This window comes from Pleurodeles waltl, chromosome 5 (assembly GCF_031143425.1).
Source record: "Pleurodeles waltl isolate 20211129_DDA chromosome 5, aPleWal1.hap1.20221129, whole genome shotgun sequence".
Classification (NCBI taxonomy): Eukaryota; Metazoa; Chordata; class Amphibia; order Caudata; family Salamandridae; genus Pleurodeles; species Pleurodeles waltl.
In genome coordinates this window covers 1,523,064,061-1,523,085,960 of record NC_090444.1, presented here as the reverse complement: position 1 = coordinate 1,523,085,960, position 21,900 = coordinate 1,523,064,061, and the positions used below count along the sequence as shown (strand labels likewise).

At 49.4% G+C, this 21,900-nt stretch overlaps 1 protein-coding gene across 1 annotated transcript in view; it reads right to left on the bottom strand.

The window, feature by feature from the left end:
* CSMD1 (CUB and Sushi multiple domains 1) overlaps positions 1-21,900 on the bottom strand; it is a 5,088,256-nt gene that overhangs the window by 4,320,410 nt on the left and 745,946 nt on the right. The window lies entirely within an intron of this gene.

Here is a 21,900-nt window from a genome sequence, read left to right as displayed (position 1 = left end):
TCCTGGAAGAGTGCACAGGAGCCGGAGCAGCTGCAAATCATGCGGTACCCAGCAATGCAGTCTAGCGTGGGGAGGCAAGGACTTACCTCCACCAAACTTGGACTGAAGAGTCACTGGACTGTGGTAGTCACTTGGACAAAGTTGCTGAGTTCCAGGGACCACGCTCGTCCTGCTGAGAGGGGACCCAGAGGACCGGTGATGCAGTCTTTTGTTGCCTGCGGTTGCAGGGGGAGGATTCCGTTGTCCCACTGGAGATTTCTTCAGAGCTCCTGGTGCAAGAAGGAGGCAGGCTACCCCCAGAGCATGCACCACCAGAAAACAGGCGAGAAAGCGGCAGGATCAGCGATACAAGGTTGCAGTAGTCGTCTTTGTAACTTTGTTGCAGTTTTGCAGGCGTCCTGAGCAGTCAGCGGTCGATCCTTTGGCAGAAGGTGAAGAGAGAGATGCAGAGGAACTCTGATGAGCTCTTGCATTCGTTATCTAAAGAATTCCCCAAAGCAGAGACCCTAAATAGCCAGAAAAGGAGGTTTGGCTACCTAGGAAGGAGGATAGGCTAGCAACACAAGTAAGAGCCTATCAGAAGGAGTCTCTGATGTCACCTGCTGGCACTGGCCACTCACAGCAGTCCAGTGTGCCAGAAGCACCTCTGTTTCCAAGATGGCAGAGGTCTGGAGCACACTGGAGGAGCTCTGGGCACCTCCCCTGGGAGTTGCAGGTCAGGGGAGTGGTCACTCCTCTTTCCTTTGTCCAGTTTCGCGCCAGAGCAGGGCTGGGGGATCCCTGAACTGGTGTAGACTGGCTTATGCAGAGATGGGCACCATCTGTGCCCATCAAAGCATTTCCAGAGGCTGGGGGAGGCTACTCCTCCCCAGCCCTGACACCTTTTTCCAAAGGGAGAGGGTGTAACACCCTCTCTCTTAGGAAATCCTTTGTTCTGCCTTCCTGGGCCAGGCCTGGCTGGACCCTAGGAGGGCAGAAACCTGTCTGAGGGGTTGGCAGCAGCAGCAGGCGCAGTGAAACCCCGGGAAAGGTAGTTTGGCAGTACCCGGGTCTGTGCTAGAGACTCGGGGGATCATGGAATTGTCTCCCCAATGCCAGAATGGCATTGGGGTGACATTTCCATGATCTTAGACATGTTACATGGCCATGTTCGGAGTTACCATTGTGACGCTATACTTAGGTAGTGACCTATGTATAGTGCACACGTGTAATGGTGTCCCCGCACTCACAAAGTCCGGGGAATTTGCCCTGAATGATGTGGGGGTAGCTTGGCTAGTGCCAGGGTGCCCACACACTAAGTAACTTAGCACCCAACCTTTACCAGGTAAAGGTTAGACATATAGGTGACTTATAAGTTACTTAAGTGCAGTGGTAAATGGCTGTGAAATAGCTTGGACGTTATTTCACGCAGGCTGCAGTGGCAGGCCTGTGTAAGAATTGTCAGAGCTCTCTATGGGTGGCAAAAGAAATGCTGCAGCCCATAGGGATCTCCTGGAACCCCAATACCCTGAGTACCTCAGTACCATATACTAGGGAATTATAAGGGTGTTCCAGTATGCCAATGTGAATTGGTGAAATTGGTCACTAGCCTGTTAGTGACAATTTGGAAAGCAAAGAGAGCATAACCACTGAGGTTCTGGTTAGCAGAGCCTCAGTGAGACAGTTAGTCATCACACATGGAACACATACAGGGCACACTTATGAACACTGGGGCTCTGGCTGGCAGGGTCCCAGTGACACATACACTAAAACAACATATATACAGTGAAATATGGGGGTAACATGCCAGGCAAGATGGTACTTTCCTACAATCTCCTTATAAGCCATCTCTACTAGGAGGGTGGGGAGGGGTGGTAATCACACCTGAAAGGGTTGTGCCTGCCCTCACACTATGCAGTCTCCAACACTCTGGTGAGTGTCTCGGGCCTGGCCTGAGCAAGGCAGGATTTCACATTCAAAAGAGACTTTACTTCGAAGTAGGCCTACTTCAAAGGAGAAATTGGGTACAAGAAGGGCAACCAAAACCACAGACTTTAGAACACTTCTGCAAACCAAGAGGAACCTCTGCCTGGAGAAGAGCTGAAGAGCTGAGGAAGAAGAGCTGCCCTGCCTGTGACTGTGCTTTGTGAAGCTATCCTTCAGTTGCTGCTTCTGCCAAAGTAAGAGGGAAAACACTGGACTTTGTGTGCCTTCGTTCTTGTGAAGATCTCCAAGGGCTTGATTTAGAGCTTGCTTCCTGTTGTTTGAAGTCTCAGGGACAGTAAAGAAATCTCTCTGCCAGCTCCTGGAGTCTCTGGGGAGACTCCTACTCTGCCCTCTGGTGCCCATCCAGTTCCAGGGAACCTGAAAGGAGATGCTGGCAGCCTAAGAGGAAGAAATCCACGCACAGAATGCTGTGCAGCGAAAAGATCGACACAACTCCGATCTGTGGCTGTGAAATTGAAGCGGTGCCGGCTTCGCGGCTGAAAATCGACACTCGCCTGTAACGCAACCATAGAATTGACGCACGGAGCTGGAAAAACAATGCGCAGCATCGCTAACGGAGGCTGGGAGATCGCAACACACACTGCGTGCTTTTCGGATCATCGTGCGGCTGGATTTCCGACGCAAACACGGTTGGGCGTGTAAAACAATGCAAGGCCTGCCTGGACCCGAGAGTGCTGACCGGATCGACGCATCGCTTTCCTGCGGAGAGAAGAAACAATGTGCCCGACCCGACGAAAGGAGAAACGACACAAGGTCTCACTCGTGAGTGAAATCAACACATCGCAAGCCCTTTTTGACGCACACTCACCTGTGCAGGGTTATTTTTGACGCACCCAAGGTACATTTTCACGCTAACAGTGTTAGTGTGTGTTTTAAACTACCTAAAGACTCTTTTTGCTTTTATAATTGATAACTTGACTTGTGTATTGTGGTTTTTTTGTTGTTTTGGTCTTGTTTTGTTTAGATAAATATTTCCTATTTTTCTAAACCTGTGTTGTGTCATTTTGTAGTGTTTTCATTAAGTTACTTGTGTGTGTTGGTACAAATACTTTACACCTAGCACTCTGAAGTTAAGCCTACTGCTTGTGCCAAGCTCCCCAGGGGGTAAGCAGGGGTTAGCTGAGGGTGATTCTCTTTTACCCTGACGAGAGTGAGGATCCTTACTTGGACAGGGGGTCACCTGACTGCCAACCAAAGACCCCATTTCTAACAACATGTAAGTAATGCACAGCGTGAATTCCCTTGTGAGTGCAGGGTGAGTAATGTGGTTTTGTGAGTGCAGGATGAGAAGTGTGTCCATGTGAGCGCAGGGTAAAAGATGTTGCCATGAAAATTTTGTCCACGGGGCATACTCATGTGATTGGTGAGAAAATTCAGTGTGCCACTGAGTGCTGGGTTGTGCCTGTATGAGTGCTGGCTTAGGGAATGTCCCTAAGAGTGAACTCATCGGTGTGCCTGTGTGATTGCGAGATGGAAAGTTTGACCGTCGGAATGAAGCTGAGTAATATGAAGATATGAAAGCAGGTTGTAGCAGATTGAAGCCGGAGCTACTTGCGTTGCTGATGCTTAAATAAGAGCATAGTTACTTGATCGATCCTCCTAATTCGGTGGCGGGACCGTGCATAACCAGATGGGTACATGCTTTATTTCTATTATCAAGGTAACATTGATGTATTTATGAACTTAAAAAAGATGCAAACTTAAAATTAGAACACTGATATGGCAATCCATCTTGCTAAATCATCACAAGGCACAAAAGCATGAATGGTAAAATGCTGATTAGTTGTTCATACATTACAAAGGCTGCTACGTATTCATTAACATTTGCAGGTTTTTCAAAAGGCATGGATAATAAACAACCCTCAATCACTGTGTAAGCTTTGCCAATTATCAGCCTGATGGTGGTAATTTATGGGCATAAGTGAAGCAAAGGAAATGTAATAAATTGTAGGTCAAACAATGTCAGTTTTCAACACCTAAATTGTATTTCTTTGCTGGTACAATAATAGTGTTATCTTCTATTTTTTCAAATATTATGTTCATTTCGCTATTTTTTCATATGTATACTGCACATTAGAGATGGGATGTGTTACTCATTGCTTCTTCATTAATTTTGTCTGTTTATTGACACAATCATGCGTTTTCATTCTATAAAATGTAATTACAGCTGCATTAACAGCAATACCTAGAACGTGATCTATATTACAATAACTTCACTAAATGTTGCTAATTAATTACCTGTACAGGACTGCATTGGAATGTTCTCTAATATTTATTGCATTTAAATTAATTATCATTTATGGTATCTATGAATCGGCACAGTAGACCATCCATTTGCTTGTTTAATTTTCCTGTAACGTTGTTTAGCAAACAAAGGCCCATATTTATACTCGGTTTGAGCTATATTAGCGTCATTTTTTTAATGCTAATTCAGCGCAAACCTAACTCCATATTTAACTCCATATTTATACTTTGGTGCTAGACACGTCTACCACCAAAGTTATGGAGTTTACGGCATTTTCTGGAGGGGAAAACCTACCTTGATGAGATGCAAGGTAGGCGTCCCGTCCAGATAAGGACGATATGGCCTTTGAGCCATATTTATCCCCCGTACTAAAACCCAGCACGGGGGATGGAGGCCTTAAATAATGGCGCTAATCTTCCTTTGCGCCACTGTTTGACGCCTGGGTCTGGGCAGGCGTCAGGGGACCTGTAGGCAGATTTCCATGGTCAGAGACCATGGAAATTGCCCACTGGTTCCCTTCCCTGGCCCCACGGACACCCCCACCCACCCCATCCACACCAGGAGGACACCTAAGGATGGGGGACTCATCCAAGGTAAGTCCGGGTGAATATTGTTTTTCCCCAAACACCACTCCGGGGCCCTGACTTGGGGCCCCCTGCACAGCATTGGCCCCAATGGCCATGCCCAGGGGAAATTTGTCCCCTGGGCATGGCCACTAGGGGTGGTGGGCATGGTTCCTGTCTTTAGGTAGACAGGAACCATGTCCATGGGGGTTGTGCACCAGAAAATGGCGCTACACCGCTTAGAGGCCATTTTTTGCCTCTAAACAGTGTAGCGCTATCATTTGGCACACAAGCCCTGGTTCCCCCTACACCTTCCCGGCCCTATTAGCTTCCTTTCCAAGGACATTAACAGGGCCTTAGCGCTGGCTAACTCCATTCCACAAATATGGCGCCCAGCCGGCATCATGGAATGGCGCTATACTTTTTTATGCAAACCTGCGTCAAAAAATATAAATATGGGCCAGAATGCTTACACAATCCTTATAATTTTGGTCTTGCACTCATTTGGCTAATTTTAGTGCTGTAGTAGGAACGATTTGAACAGATTCTTCCACTTTTAGTAATGCAGGGGACAGATGTTTTAACGTGAACAGTATGCCAAGTTGCCACTACTTCAAAAGAGAGTGGGTGTTATTGTGAAATGCCGAATTGTGACTCTGTGACTTGCGCTGCGAATAACAGAAGTTTGTGGCAAGTGCACATAATAGGTAAGTAAGGGCCTTCAATGATTCAGTAGAGATTTACCTGGTGAATGAGAGGCCAGGTTTGAGAACAAGTGATGTGGAATTGCTGGCTGAGTCACCCTTTCTGTCAGCATCAACACCTAAGTGCAAAGTTCATGTTTGACACGTTGTTATTCATTGGCTTAGTTAGGCTTGCGGTCAGTGGGCAGTCAATTTCTTCAAGTCCCATGCTTTTTTCACATATCCGTTCTGTGAGTGCAGAGCAATATCATTTTTCATTTTGCACTCCTGCTAGATGACTAAGGGCCAGATGTATCAAAGCTTTTTGCAATCGGTAACCACGTGTAACCTATATAAAGAGGCCCAGAATGTCTCAGCTGCTCTTCCACAATGACTGCATTCTACGTCGTGGCGAGGAGAATGAGGATCTTGGTAGGTTTGAGGAGAGGGAGGAGGAGACAGGAGCGCATTTTCAGAGTGCGCATTACACTTTTTGACCAGACTGAGGAGGAAATTTATGAGAAGTACAGGTTAAGCTCAGCCATGATACTTGACCTGATAGCTGAGCTACAACCCATGCTGCAGCACACAACACACAGGACCAATTGCATACCCACCCACGTGCAGGTAACATGCTCCCTGCACCTACTAGCGTCAGGGAGCTATTAAGGGGTCATAGCAGCAGCTGGAGGGGTATCACAGAGTGCTCTCTCTAGATTTTTCAGTGCATTCCTCAATGCCATGCTGTGCATAATAGAACTGTACATAAAATTCCTCAACACCCCACAGGCTTTGCAACAAACTTAAATTAATTTCTACCAGATAGCACAGTTCCCACATGTTCTAGGTGCCATCGATGGGACACATTTAGCAATCTGTCCACCATCGGCTAGCGAGTATGTGTACTGCAACTGTAAAAACAATCATTCTATGAACATACAGGTGATATGCAATGCCTCCCACATCATTACCGATCCCATGGCTAGATACCCAGGAAGCACACATGACTCATACATCTTTCGCCACAGCAGGATTCATACAAGACTGCTAGCTGGGGAGTTTGGTGAAAGATATCTACTAGGTAATTTGATAGTTTTGCATTGATGTAAGTATGACGTCAAATATCACAAGTACTCATTTTACTCTCTTTGCATTGAGGAAAAAGTGCCTACGCTGTGCGCACCTATATGCTGACGCCCTATCGGAGCCCTGCAACTCCAGCAGAGAGGAGGTACAATGCTGCACATAGGGCAACCTTCAATGTGGTGGAGCGAACATTTGGGCTGCTGAAGAGCTGCTTCAGGTGCATCCATAAGAGTGGTGGTGCTCTACAGTGCAGCCCAGAGAAGAAATGCAGAATTGTGGCCACATGTGGTATCTTGCACAACATAGCAACCACCAGGGGCATACCAGTGGAACTCATGGAGCCGTACTCAGATGAGAATGATGATCCCTTACCACTCCTTCAACCAGCAGACAGGAGCAGTGCAGCAGAGGGCAGGCAAAGACGTGCTGACATCACGTGCAACCATTTTTGATGTAAGTAATGACAACTCCACTTCAATAATATGTATTTCTGTAGTTAGCATCTTTATTACCTTGACTTCAGGTAACAAATGTGTCAATAGGACATAGCTATGCACAATAGGCAGACGTGAATGATTAACAGTGTCACACTATTAGCATCAAGTATAACTGTAATGCTACATGTTTAGGTAGTCCCCTGTAGCCCTCAACATCACTTCTTACGTCCACGCACTCCACTTGAGTGCTCAGTGCCCTCGCTGGCACCTCTTGTAGCAGGTTCACATGCAGTAGTGTGTCTGGCACTGCGATGCCTCGGATCAATCACAGGGACTGTCAGACTGCTGAAGCTAGAGGAGTCCTCACTATCCCCAACACCCAGTTCGCTGGTTGTGGCACTGCATGCTGTTTGCATTGCATCCAGTACATTGGTTATTTGCACCAATACCTGCGCAACGTACCGACTACAATGTGCCATCTCCACCCGTGTGGCCATGGAACACCATGATATCAAGGTGGTTGAACTTGCAAGCCGATTGACCGATCTACAGAAGCTATCAAACCTTCCCAAAAATTGGTGATGGCGCCTGCACCAGCTGACGCACTCTTGCTGTATCTCAGTGCAGAGATCCCCAGTGGTATGTGTCAACTCCTTGGAGTTTTCAGCTGCTGTTTGCTGTCCCTCAATCAGAGTCTCCAACTGCTTGTGTAGTGATCCCATATTGTAATTGTGAGACACAAACTGTCTGTGCAGTGACCTCATGTGTTTGCATTGCAGGCGTTGCACCTTCAGCAAAGGCTGCCAAAGATTGATGGGCCCTCTCCTTCATCTGTGCACTGTCTGCCAGCATCGTGGCACCTCCTGAGGGGAGTTGACTTTTGCTGTCACAGGGACTGCTGTCTTCCTGTGGGACTAGCCTCTGGTGGTGGTAAGGGTTTGTCTTCTGGAATCTCATCTGAGTCCAGGTTATACTCTGGGAGTGGTAACACCCTTGCCCTGTGTCTAGTAGGCTCAATACTGTAGGACTCACTGGTATTTGAATCAGACTGTGGCTGTTTTCTGGTTCCCCCACTTTTTCAGATCCTGCAGCAGCAGGGACCGGGGCATCTGCAAGGACAATGTGCAGCATTTCAGTTTTTGCATTTTTCACAGACTTTCGCATTGTTGCTTTAAATGTACAATTAAATCGTGTCACTATAAGTCGTTTGTGGTGTTTCTCTATGCGGCTGACACTATCTTGCTATTTATGTTGTGTATTCAGCTTAGGGTTGTGTACTACCACTCCCATAAGGCATAGTTGTGTTGTATGTAAGATGTGACATGGACTACTTTTCACTGTGCATCAAGCTAATAGATATTTCCTAAGGGGCATTTGTACATGCACATATGGGGATACACAGAATTACTAGCCTTACCTTTGCTGCTGATGGGTGTCCCTGAGGTGTCAATGTCAGTAACGCCACTGAAATCTTCTGGAAGCAATGTGGACTCCACCAGGTCTTCCATGGGGGTGGACGGTGTCTGGGTGGATGGTCCGCCTCTGGTGCTCCTTGCCTCCTTTATTCTGCTGGCCACACTCTCTTTGGCACAGGAATGCAAGTCTTACCATCGCTTGCGTATCTCCTCCACAGAGCGCTGCGCAACACCCACTGCGCATATTTTTGTCTGGATGTCAGACCAGAGTTTCCGCTTCTCACTCTCAGGTACTTGGAGGGAGTTCTTGTCAAATAGTCTGTCATGGTTCATAACAACCTCCTCAGTGAGCACCTCCAATTCTTGCTCAATGAATTCGAGCTTCCTCTTCCTGTCTCTCTTCTTCTTCCCATTTCCAGCACTGGCCATGTTTCTGTTAGGTCCTGGCTTGCTCACAATGCTGGATCTCTGTGTCTCTCTCCCTGGTCCTGTGGGTGTGGTTCCTGGAAACAGCATGGGCTGACTCACTTCCTGGCTGTAATGTCATCAGGCTGTTCTGGTTTGCCGTTTTCGCTATTTGCGATTTTCAATTACTGAATCGCAATTTATTTACAGATTCGGTATTTGCATCTTGCAAATTGCGTTTGCGAATTTAAAGAAATCGTTATTAGCGATTTACAATTTTGATACATCAATTTTTGCATTTCTTAAGTAGAGATTTCTTAAAAATCGCTATTTGAGAATCGCTAACTGGAATCTTGATACATCTGGCCCTAAAGGCTGTAAATGTATAGGTAGACTCCTGTGTTATGTTTAATGTGGGGCAGCCCATCTGGAGCTCCTTAGCAGGGGAATCTCTGTGTTGTGCCCCGCCTCATCTTGACATGATGGTAATGACCATGAAGTAGGTGGGTAGGTAATGAAGGAACTGGGGATTTGCTGACTCAGAGGTCTGGGCACTGGTAAGTCAACATTTAACACTCATCACCCCCACAAAACCTGCATGTCATGTCACACCCACACCTTCAATCCCATCATTCCACACCAACCTACATACTGCACCTACACATTTCACTAACCCCAATGCCAAGCCCTGCATGCCATACCAATGCATGGACACCCCTCCCAGCCATGCTTGTACACCCATCACTAAAGCATGCAAAGCATAGGGAAACTAACAATCCCACAATACTTCATCACACACAAGCAAAAGCTGGCAAGGCAATACCAACCATAGAGGGGAAGCTAGGGATGTACAAATGTCATACACTTGAAGCATAATACATCACTTACTTCCCCACAGGTACCCCAGACAATGTCAGTGGACAGGAGGTGCCCCCACTATCCAGTCCCCCAACAGAAGAGGCCCCCAGTGATAACAGTAACTCTGGACTCCTGGATCTAGAGGACCTACCTGGCCCCATCAGTGACAACTGGACAGTCGGTCACCCAAGCACAAACACAGACAACCACAGAGCCCCCCATCAGAATCCAACATGACAGCACCCACCCAGCGTACCCAAACCTCTGTCCCCAGGACACGTCAATCAGCAGTGTGACAACCTGTACAGGGACCCCAGGCCACACCTCGCCCCCAAGACAATCAGGGACCTGGAGTCAGTGGCAGTGGGCACACCGTTCAGGGGACAGGGATACAGGCCAACAGGTAAACTAGGAGGACTGCTGTGTGCCGGGGAAGGACAGGACCAGGGAACTGACTCTCCAGGAGGTGCTCTCTGAGATCCTGGGAGCCTACCAACATTCTCAGGACATGATGGGCCAGATCGAAGACAACGTGCAGGAGAATTGGCGGCTGCAGGAATGACAGTATCATGGGATCAGGGAGGACTTGCAGGCCATTAACACCACTCTGATCTCCATACCAGTGGTGCTGGCAGACATGGCCAACCTCATGAGGGAGGCAACAGCACACCAGCGGGCCCCTACCACTAGACAGTCCATTGACTAGCCCTCAACTTCCGCTGCCGCTAGTGGGCAGGAGGCCCCGCCACAGGACCCACAGGCCACCAGCATCCCTCCCCCTGCAGAAGGTGAACCACCCCGCAAACGTTCCCTGCAACCCAGACAGAAGCCAGAGACACTTGCCAAGACCACCGCCAGGAAATGAGATTCTCCTGATTGTCCCCTTTGCATCCCACTCAGTCACCTTGTTCACCTTGAACTGCCATTGCTCCCCTTCCTATGTCCCCTTGGACACTGCACCTGTGCTACAAACAGACTGGAACAATACCCTGAACTTTCCTCCATCATCGCCCCATCCCATTGCACTTTTCCCTCAATTTCTTAGCACTTCAATAAACACCCCTGGAAAAAACTTGACTACTAGTATTTCATGTATTGAAAATTTGTATTTCTTGAAACAGCTACATCCATTGCAAATTAACTGTACATAGTGAGAGCATAGAAAGAATGACCTGTAGCTGCATGTAGTGATCACATCAGATCATTGCTGTCATAAAACCAACATCTGTATAATGATAATCCATTGGTGGCAGTAAGTAAAAGTAAAAAGTGGTTAATGGCATCATACCACAGCCACCCAGAATACACCAATAGTGATAGGAATGTGAAGTTGCACTGTCTCACCTGTGTGTCATTGGAAGTACTGACGGATAAGTGATGGTCTGTTGTCCACATCCTCATCCTCTGCCTCCTCATCCTCACTGTCCTCAGGGTACAATGCTGCCACAGGGGCATCTCCAGTCTCCTCCTCCTGCAAAAAGGTGCATGGTGTCTTAGGGCCAGGTTGTGCAACATGCAGCATGCCACTACTATCTGGCAGACCTTCTTGGGTGAGTAGCACAGGGATCTACATGTCAGATGGAGGCAGTGAACCTGGCCTTCGGGAGGCCGAAGATCCTCTCAATGATCCTTCTGGTTCCCCCATGTGCCTCATTATAACATTCTTCAGCCCTTGTACTGGCATTCCTCACAGGGGTCAGCAACCACAATAGGTTTGGGTAGCCAGAGTCACCTGCAGGTATTGAGGGACAACATTTAGCCACACACTATCCTATTAGGTTCATATCAGAGGCATAAACTAACATAAAGTGGGTGGGGACCAAGGCTCACCTATAAGCCACACCCTGTGCCTCTGTAGGTGGCCCATCACATTTGGGATGCTACTATTCCTCAGGACAAAGGCGTCATGCACAGACCCAGGAAATTTAGCTTTGACGTTGGAGATGTACTGGTCCACCAGGAACACCATCTGCACATTCATGGAATGGAAACTTTTATGATTCCTGAACACCTGTTCGTTCTGGCGGGGGAGAGGGGTTCAAACACAAAATGTGTCCTGTCAACTGGCCCAATAATATTGGGGATATGTCCCATTGCATAGAATTCAGCTTTCATAGTGGCCAAATCTTCCACCTGGGGGGAAGCTATGTAGCTGCACATGTGTTTTACCAGGGCAGACAACACTCTTGCCAGCACAATTGAGAACATTGTGACATTCCTGCTGCCAAGCCCACTGTCACTTGGAAAGAACCACTTGCCAGGAAATGGAGCACTGATAGAACTTGCACAAGAGGGGGGATCCCAGTGGGATGACGGTTAGCTGATATAAGGTCAGGCTCCAGTTGGGCACACAGCTCTTTGATCGTGGCCCTGTCCAGTCTATAGGTGAGTATAATGTGCCTGTCCTCCAGTATAGCTAGGTCCACCAGGGGCCTGTACACAATGGTATGTCTCCATCTTCTATTCATCCACACCAGTAGGTATCTAAGGGACACAAGAGTGAGTAGGCTGTCACAATTTGAACAACAACAGCAGTCCACATGGTGCAATTACGTATTGGGACAGTGTAAATTTCTAAGTATGTGCCTATTTGTCCTGTGACACAGCAATTCTCGATAGCCCTGTTCACTCCCCTTGAAATGGCAACTGCCAGACCTGTGTGAAGGGACAGGTGAAGTGAGGTAATTCCGCCGACGTTGGGCGTCGTGGCAGTAGGCGGTCCTGAACTGCTGTGCAATTCCTCATTGGATAAGATGGGGCCCTATGGAGTACAGTGGCCAATGGGGATCTACGCCAGCAGTGGCGGTGTACACCGCAGTGGATGTGACCACCATTTTCTAAATCATTCCTCACTTGCTTCCTGGCCTTCAACAGGCGAAGACCTACACTGCAAGTGCTGCTGTGACCTGTGTCTGGAACCTACCAATGCCCGTGTGACTGGGGAAAGGGCCTCAGCCTTCACTTCAAAGGAGTTGGAGCGACTGGTGGATGGGGTCCTACCCCAGTACTGACTGCTGTATGGGCCTCCAGACCAACAGGTGAGTACACTGTGGGCACAATGCATGTGGCATGGATGCATGCAGAAGTGTGTGAAGGCATTGTGTAAGGGGTGGGATTATCTGTTGGTGGTGTACATGTTGTGCACTGGGCAATGTGTGTGCCAATTGTGATGGAAACGGGTATGGTGGGCCATGTGTGTGACAGGCTGGACTGCTGGTTTAATGATGTCCTCCTGTCTTTATTACCTCTGCAGGTCAGCACCCATCAAAAGAAGGGAATATGGCGTGCATTCACCAAGGAAGTGCGGACCCTGGGGTTCTATGACAGGTGGAGCACCCACTGTCGGAAACGGTTGAAGGAACTGAGGCGCTGGGCATGGAAGACCGCAGAGGCCTAGCTGGGGATGGCCTTCCAATGAAGAAGGGGTGACCGTCCGACCCTGACCCCCATGATGGCCTACATACTGGAAAAGGCATAACCTGAGCTGGCTGGGCGCTTGATGGAATCACAGCAGCCAGAAGGGGGTGAGTACAGTGGGTATCATTATATATTTTGGCTGATGGGGTGGTATCTGGGTGGTGGTTGTGTGCTATTGGGTGCCCCAAAGGCCAGGCCAGACATTGCAGTGTGGGTCCTCTGAAGGATAATGGTTGCATGGCAAATACAGGAAACCTTTCACTTTCAGGTAGGCCATTGTTGGTCCCAGGTGTGCTGCTTTAGGCAGTGTGTGCTCCTCATCATGCCTTGGTTACTAGTCATATCACTTGTAGTGCAATGCATATTGCGTAGCCCTGTTCCCTGTGTGTGAGGGTGCTGTGTACGCCAACGGTGGTGTTGGTGCAGACATTGACCCAGTGTATCATTTGTCTCTCTCTCCCCTTTCTTGTTTTGTCATCCTGTCCTTGTGTGCATTAGCATCATCTGGCAGAGGAGCAGAGGCACTGGCGACAGAAGGAGCTGCATCCCACATGATTCTGGAGGCAGACCCACTGACACTGAGGGAACCAGTGGGACGGAGGGCAATGGGGGCACCATGGTGGAGACTCGAGGAGACAACACAGACTCTGATACCTCCTCCGATGGGAGGTCCTTGGTGGTGGCGGACACCTCTGTGACCACCCCAGCTGCAGGTACAGCTGCCACCCTCATACCAGCACCGCCCTCCCAGTAGCCCCTCAGTGAGTTGCCCGTGCCCGCTCACCCAGGAGGATAGGCATCTCCTTCACCCCAGACACCTCAGTTCATGTCCCAGTGAGCCCTGCTGCCCTGAGTGAGGAGTCTATTGCCCTCCTGCTATCCATCCCTATAGGGCAGCCAACGATTGTGAATGGCATCCAGGGGCTGGCATCCCAGATGCAGCAATGCAATGTATTCCTGGAGGGCATTTACGGTGAGTTAGCGGCTCAACAGAGATCGATTTATGCTCTGGCCTCCTATCTGATGGCAGACATTGTTACTGTTTCTACTGTCCCCCCTCCAACTACCACTTCCCAGTCCCACTCCTCTCAACCCCAACCATCCCAGACACACATACTGACAAGCATGCACACAAGGCAACACACTTCATCCTACAGGCATTCACACAAACACCATACAGTTGCAGACACGACAACATCCACAGCCTCCACTGTCTCCAAATCCTCCTCCACCTTACTACCAGTCACGTCCACACTCACACGTGCATGCATGCGCTAAATCTACATTCACTAACAGCATCACCACACCAAGCAGAACACACACCTCACTGGCAGACACCTCCACAACAACCATACACGCATCCCCTGTGTCCTCTCCCACCGTATCCAACCACCACCACAGTGCAGCCATCGGACAGTGTACAAGCTGCCCAGGAGGCTCATCCCACCACACCCACCACCGTGCAGCCGTCACCACCAGCAGATGCCATGTAGGCCACCTGTCCAGGGGCCGCTGTGCGGGCTGCCCCCTCCAGGACCAGTGGGCAAGTCACCCACTTGAGAGACTGTGGCCTTGCACTCCCCAAGACAAAGTAATGGGAATATTGTCCCATCCAGAACCTGTGGGGAAGTCACCCACTTGAGATACTGTGACCTTGCACTTCCCAGGACAAAGCAATGGGCATGGAGCCCCATCCAGAAACAGTGGGGATATTCCTCTTTTCGGCTGAGGTGCCCCCCAACCCCCTGAGGTGCCTTCCCACTTGCAAAATGATGCCCCTGCAGTTTTCTCTCCGGCTGTGTCAGGAAACAGGTTGGGCCTTGGACTGTGCATTGAGGCCTAGTGGTCCCTCATGACTTTGGACTGGCCCTTTATGGACATTTGTTTATAGTTGGTGTGTGTGGTGGATTTTGCTATGCTAAGACATTGTTGTTACACCAGCATTATGGTCTGTATTTTATTATGCCATGTGTCATCTTCCCTTGGTTTACGTGTGCAGCTGGTTGTGTGTATGGTGTGTGTGTCAGGTGTGTGTTGTGCATGTGTGTCACTCTCATATTCCTCCCTCCCTCCCTTGTGTGCTAGGTGGCTGTACTCATTGTTGTCGTCTTCGTCGGTGTTGGTGTTCCAGGTGGAGTATGATGTAGAAGATCATCAGGAAGACCTGCAGTTTAGTTTCCATGGCGGCGTGGTTCTTCCCTGTGTCTCCAATGGTGAGTCCTTTCACTTCTGAGCTCTGTTTCCACCAGGCTTTTGTTGGCACTGGTACCCCCGGAAAAGGTGGTGGTTTTGTGTATCATAATATGGTGGGCAGTACTTTTTCTTCTGCCTGGCTGTTGACAGCTACCGCCGTGGTGACTGTTGTTTACACCCTGACAGTTGGTGTGGTACATTGGCTGTCTATGAGAGTTATCGTCATGGTCATAATTTGGCAGTACTTACCGCCAGCCTGTTGGGGTATTACCGCCACTTTATCACTCTTCGCCAGGGTCGTAATGAGGGCCTTGGTGCCTTATCTTCAAAGAATTGGCGGAGTGCAGCATTGCAAGTCATTTTGTTGCACTGCCACATGCCAATTTGAAACTGCAGGAATGCACTGTATCTAAAAAATATGGCGCATTCCTGTCCTTTCAGCCAGCACCGGCATGCAAATTGCATCCAAGCCTCACTGCAGTCACCCTTGCACTATGGTGCATGGGACTCTGTGTCACTGACATGATCGCTTTTGTGTAGGAAGGGGCATATTCCTGCACCAAAACTATCACAAGAGGCATTTTCCTCATTCTATGTATGCTACAGAATAGAGCACATGTGGAAAGAGGGAAAAAAGGGTAGAAGAAATGTATCCTCATTACGCCGACAATGGGGAGTACGTTTTCAGCGCTGTCCCAGATTTACACTATGTTGTAAATCTGGCACAGTATCAAAAACCATGGGTGTTGAGTGGGAACACTAACAGCCCATGGGATGCCTCCCCAACAGAGTGTGAGGCAACACAGCAACTTGTGCTGCATTCCCTTACACCATATCTACAAAGCCATGTAAAGCCACTCAGGGTGGCTTTACGTGGCCTTGTAGATATTGGTCTGCACTGTGTGCCACAGGAGCATCAAAAAAGTGATGCTCCGGTGGTACATGGGGGCTTGTAAGTAAGCCCACTAGGCCTGATGTTTTTGTGAAGCAGATTCATAAATCCCATGCCAACAGAATTCTTGCAGACTTTCCCAAAGTGTTTAAGGGATTGGGTTGTTTGAAAGGCATCCAAGACAAGCTCCATATCGACAACATTGTGCCACCAGTAGTGCTGCGCCACAGAAGGGCACCTTTCCATCTTCGTCCCTTGGTGGAAAAAGATCTTGAACAGTTGGAGCAAGCAGGGGTCATAGAGGAAGTAACAGGTTCCACCACCGGGTATCACCTCTAGCCAATGCCCTGAAGCCCAAACAGCACAGCATGATACGATTGTGTGTGGATATGAAGTAGACCAATAAGGCTTTTCACAGGGAAAGGTACATCACCCCGACCATTGATGAGATTGTGGTCAATCTGAATGGAGCCAAATGCTTTTTTCAAAAATCGACCTTAATTCAGGATAGCAGCAACTGATACTGGAAGAGTCCAGTATGTACATAACAACAATACCAACGCATATAGGACTGTGAAGTTTCAAGAATCTGAGCTTTAGAGTGTCATCAGCAGTGTAAGTCTTTGAAAACACAATACGTGTGGAACTGTTAGGCTAGTGGGAGTGATCAATGTGAGTGATGATATACTGATCTTCTCCAGCAATCTTGAGGAACACTACGTCCAACTGAGGGCTGCATTGCAGTGGCTGGAGGAGCGTGGACTGACCCTTCACAGTCAAAACATCTCCTTCTACACTAGCGAGTTGGAATTTTTGCATATACATCCTCCAGTGAGGGCCTGCAAGAGGATCCACAGAAAGTCAAAGCTATCTGGATGGCAGCAGTTCTCTGGAATCCATCAGAGGTAATCAGGTTTTTGGGGATGGCTAAGTACTGCAGAAGATTTATTCCCAATTTGGCTATCCTATAGGACCCTCTACGGGCACTGACAAGGGAGGATGTCCTAGTGCATGCATTCAGAGACATAGGAAAAGCCTTTCTACATGATCTCTTTATAGCATACTTCAGCCTGATGCACCAAACAGAACTTATTGTTGACGACAATCCTGTGGGGCTGGTTGTGGTGCTGCTACAGCTGAAAGACGAGGAGTGGGTCCCTCTTGTGTATGTGAGTAGAGCCCTCAACAAAGTGAAAACTCAATATGCACACATTGAAAGAGAGGTGGTAACAATTAGATGAGACTACAGACATTATCATCTATATCTTTTTGGATAAAAGTTTCAAGTAGTCACATACCATAAGCATTGGTACCGCTATTTGTAGGCACAGCTCAAAATGGGCCTTCAAGAATTGGAAGACGGGCTGTTCAGCTGCAGTAATACTGATTTGATGTGATTTACTGGAGGGGGGGTAAATAATCCAGCTGATTACTCATCCTGCCACCCCCTAGCAGCCGATCCCAGAACATGGCAGAAATATGACGGTGCAGCTGAGAAAACTGTATGAATGGTCAACCGGCTAGAATGTCCCTGAGCACTGTCCTTGAGGAAATAGTGGAAGCAACAAAGTCTGATGCTTGCCAAATGCAGGCCAAGGAAGTGCTACGGGAACATCACTGGCAGAACCTTTTGGAAGCTCTCTGTGGTGTAACAGATGAAGAGCATAAAGCTAGAACACAGTACAGGAGGCACTGAGCTGAGTTAAGTGAGAACAAGGAAGGGCTCATACTGTGGGATCATTAAATTGTTTTCCCTCATGGTCTCTGGGCCCATACTATGGAGCTGGCACATCATGGACATCAGGGTATGTCCAAAATGAAAGCACACCTAAGAAGCAAGGTGTAGTTCCAAGGATGGACAGGTTAGGTTCAGTGTCAGGGAAGAAGAATCAACATATGAGCAGGATGACGCTGCATTTGAGAATGTTCGGGGAGACACTGGAGAGGGAACACCAATGCATTGCAAACTTAGGCCCTCATTACGACCCTGGCGGTCGGTGATAAGGTGGCGGTAATACGCCAACAGGCTGGCGGTAACTGCCGCCAAATAATGACCATGGAGGAACGATCTCCGATAGACAGTCAATGTCCCACACCGAACCCCAGGGCAGAAACAACAGCCACCACGGTGGTAGCTGCCTACAGCCAGGCGGAAGTCAAAGTTCCACCCACCATTTCATGACACCACAATCCGCCAACTTTTCTGGGGTGGTACCAACAACATCAAAACCCTGGTGGAAACAGAGCTCAGAAGGGAAAGGACTCACCATTGGAGACACAGGAAACAACCACGCTGCCATGGAACCTGAATTGCATGTCTTCCCAATGATCTTCTAATTTATGCGGCATCACGAACACCAACGCCAGAAAAGACAACAACAGTGATTACAAACGCCTAGCACACAAGAAGGGGGGGAAAAGAGAGTAACACACACACACACACACACACACACACACACACAACACACACCCCACGTACACACACACTATACACACAACCAGATGTATTATAAAAACAATTTTACCATGTCACTCTTCTGAATAATGCAAGGACAAAACTATTTTGCAAAAGTAAATGTAATGAGATCAACACAGTATGAAAAATAGGATAGGCAAGATAATAGATATATACATATGTACAGAAAAAGGGCACAACCCAGTCCACAATGTTCGTAGGCCACAGTCCAGAGTCCAAGGCCACACATATCACCTGCTTAAACGTGGAGAGAACACTGCAGGGGTATCAGTTGGTAAATAGGCAGCACCTCAGGGGAACAGGGGACGGGGGGCACCTCAGCCGATAAATATTATGAGATCACTGGTTCTGGAGGGGGCAACCTGCCCTGTACTTGATCCTGGGGTGTGATGGGCCACAATCTCTCAGGTGGGTGTCACGGAAACCCATGGAGGCAGAATTACATACCTGCGCCGGCAGTAACGGCGGCACAGTGGTGGTGGTGCTTCTGGTGGGTGGAAGCTGCTGCCCATCCCCTGCAAACTTGGATGGCTGCACAGTAGTGGTTGTGCTGCTTGTGGGGGGAGGCCCCTGCAAGCTCAGATGGCTGCACAGCCATGGTTGATGGTGGGGTCTCCGTCACAGTTCCTGCCCCAGGCCCCTTGGTCTTCCTGCTTGCTGGTGCAAGCTTCTTGGTCTTCCTGGCAGCTGGGGCAGGCTCTTTTCCCTTCTTGCCAGCTGGTGCAGGCTCCTTGGTCTTCCTGGTGGCTGGGTCAGGCTTCTTTCCCTTCTTGCCTGCTAGTGTGGGCTCCTTGGTCTTCCTGGCATCTGGGGTAGGCACCTTTCCCTTCTTGCCTGTTGGTGCGGGCTGCTTGGTCTTTCTGCCTGCTGGGGCAGGCTCCTTTCCCTTTAGGCTGCCTGATGCAGGCTCCTTCACCTTTAACACATGTGGCCTGGATCCCTTCCACAACAAGTGGGCGTGGTGACGACCGGGCCCGTGGACTGTGTGGCTGAGGGACTTGGCTGTGTTCTTCCTACCCTGCCAATATGTGCAGGGCGGGGGGTAGGGAAGAGGTCAATGGTCGATAGGAACAGTTTTTTAGGGACATTGGGGCGGGAAGAGGGAGAAGGTATGGGAGTGGAAGATGAGGGAGTGGTTGTTGGAGTTGTCTGTCTGCTGCTTTTGGGTGCAGGTGCATGGGCTGTATGCTGTTGTGAGGTGGATGGCTGTTGGGTGTCTGAGTGCTTGCATTTGTGTACTTTAGGAAGGGGACAGACACAGTGGGAGAGGACACAGGGGATGTATGCATGGCTGTTGTGGAGGTGTCTGCCAGTGAGGTGTGTGTCCTGCTTGATGTGTTGATGCTGGTAGTGGAGGATGATGTAATGCATGCAGGTGTGAGTGTGGACGGAACAAGGTGGGAGGTGGAGGAGGAGGGGGAGAGAGTGGAAATGGTGGATGTTTGTGTGTCTGCAACTGGATGGTGTTTGTGTGAGATGAAGTTTGGTGCTTGTGTTTGCCTGTGACACTCTTGGGTGTTGTCTTGTGTGCATGCCTGTCTGCCTGTGTGCTTGTGATGGGTTGGATTTGAGGAGAATGGGACTGGGCAGTGGAAGTTGGAGGGGGGAGGGTAGAAACAGGGACAATGGCTGCCATCAGAGAGGAGGCCGGAGCCTGAATCGATCTCTGTTGGGCCACCAATCCAGTGTGAGAGCCCTTCAGGAATGCATTAGTTTGTTGCATCTGGGCTGCCAGCCCCTGAATGGCATTCACAATGGTTGATTGCCCTACAGAGATTGATCTCAGGAGGTCAATTCAGGGCATCAGGTCTAACTGGGGCAGAGCCTGAGGTGCCTGGAGCAAAGAAGACGCTCACCCTCCATGTGAGCATGCATCGGCAACTCAATGAGGGAGGGCGGTGGTGGTACGGGATGACAGATGTACCTGTAGCTGGGGCGGTCACAGAAGTGTCTGCCACCACCAGGGAGCTTCCATCAGAGGTGGTATCTGTGTCAGAACTGTCCCCTCCAGTCTCTGCCATGGTGCTCCCCTTGCCTCCGTCCCACTGGTGCCCTCTGCGTCGGTGGGCTCTGCCTCCTGGGTCCTGTGCCTCTGCTCCTCCGCCAGATGATGGTAATGCTCATAAGGACACGATGACAAAACAAAAATGGGGGGGAGAGACAAAGGATACACTTGGTCAATGGCTGCACCAACACCACCGTTGACGAACACAGCACCCTCACACACAGGGAACAGCCCTAAGCAATATTCCATAGCACTGCCAGAGAAATAGTTAGCGGCCAAGGCATAGGGAGGGGCACACACCACCAAATGCAGCACACCTGAAACCCACGCAGCCCTGACAAGTAGTGGATGCCACGAGCTAGGTAGCAAGATTTTCCATTCTGAACCCTAGCCACAGGGGGACCTACTCTACAATGTCAGGATTGGCCTAGGGGCACCCACTAACACATATTCCCCACCCCGGATACCACCCTACCTTGTGTAAGTTGTAATGACGGGCACTGTACTCCTTTGTGGCTGCTGTGATACCCTTAAGTGCCTATCCAGCTCTGGATAGGCCACCGCCATTATGCAGGGTTCAACGGGCACCCCTTCCTCATTGGGAGGCCATCCCCTGCTGGGCCTCCGCCATCTTCCGTGACCAGCATCTCAGGTCCTCCCACCATTTGCGACAGCGAGTGCTCTGCCTGCCATAGATCCCCAGGGTTTGCACCTCCTTGGTGATGGCTTGCCATATACCCTTCTTTTGATGGGTGATGACCTTCAGAGGCAATACACACAGGAAAATAGATTTTGACAAACAGTACTCATCTGTTGGTCTGGAGGCCCATACAGCAGTCCGTACTGGGGTAGGACCCCATCCACTAGTCTCTCCAACTCCTCCAGTGTGAAGGCTGGGGCCCTATCTCAGGTCACACAGGCCATGGTAGGTATCAGACATGGGTCACAGCAGCACATGCAGAGTAGGTCCTCTCCTGTTGAAGGTCAGGTAGCAAGTGAGGAATCAGATAGAATATGGCAGTCACTACCGCAGCGGTGCATACCGTCACCGCCGGCGTAGATCACCATTGGCCACTGTAACCCATAGGGCCCAATTATAACCAATGAGGAATTGCACAGCAGTTCCAGACCGCCTTCCTCAACAGCACACAACGTCAGCATAATTACCTCACTTCCACCTGTCCCTCTACACAGGACAGGCGTACTCCATTTTGGGGGGGGGGAGCTCTTCACTAGTGA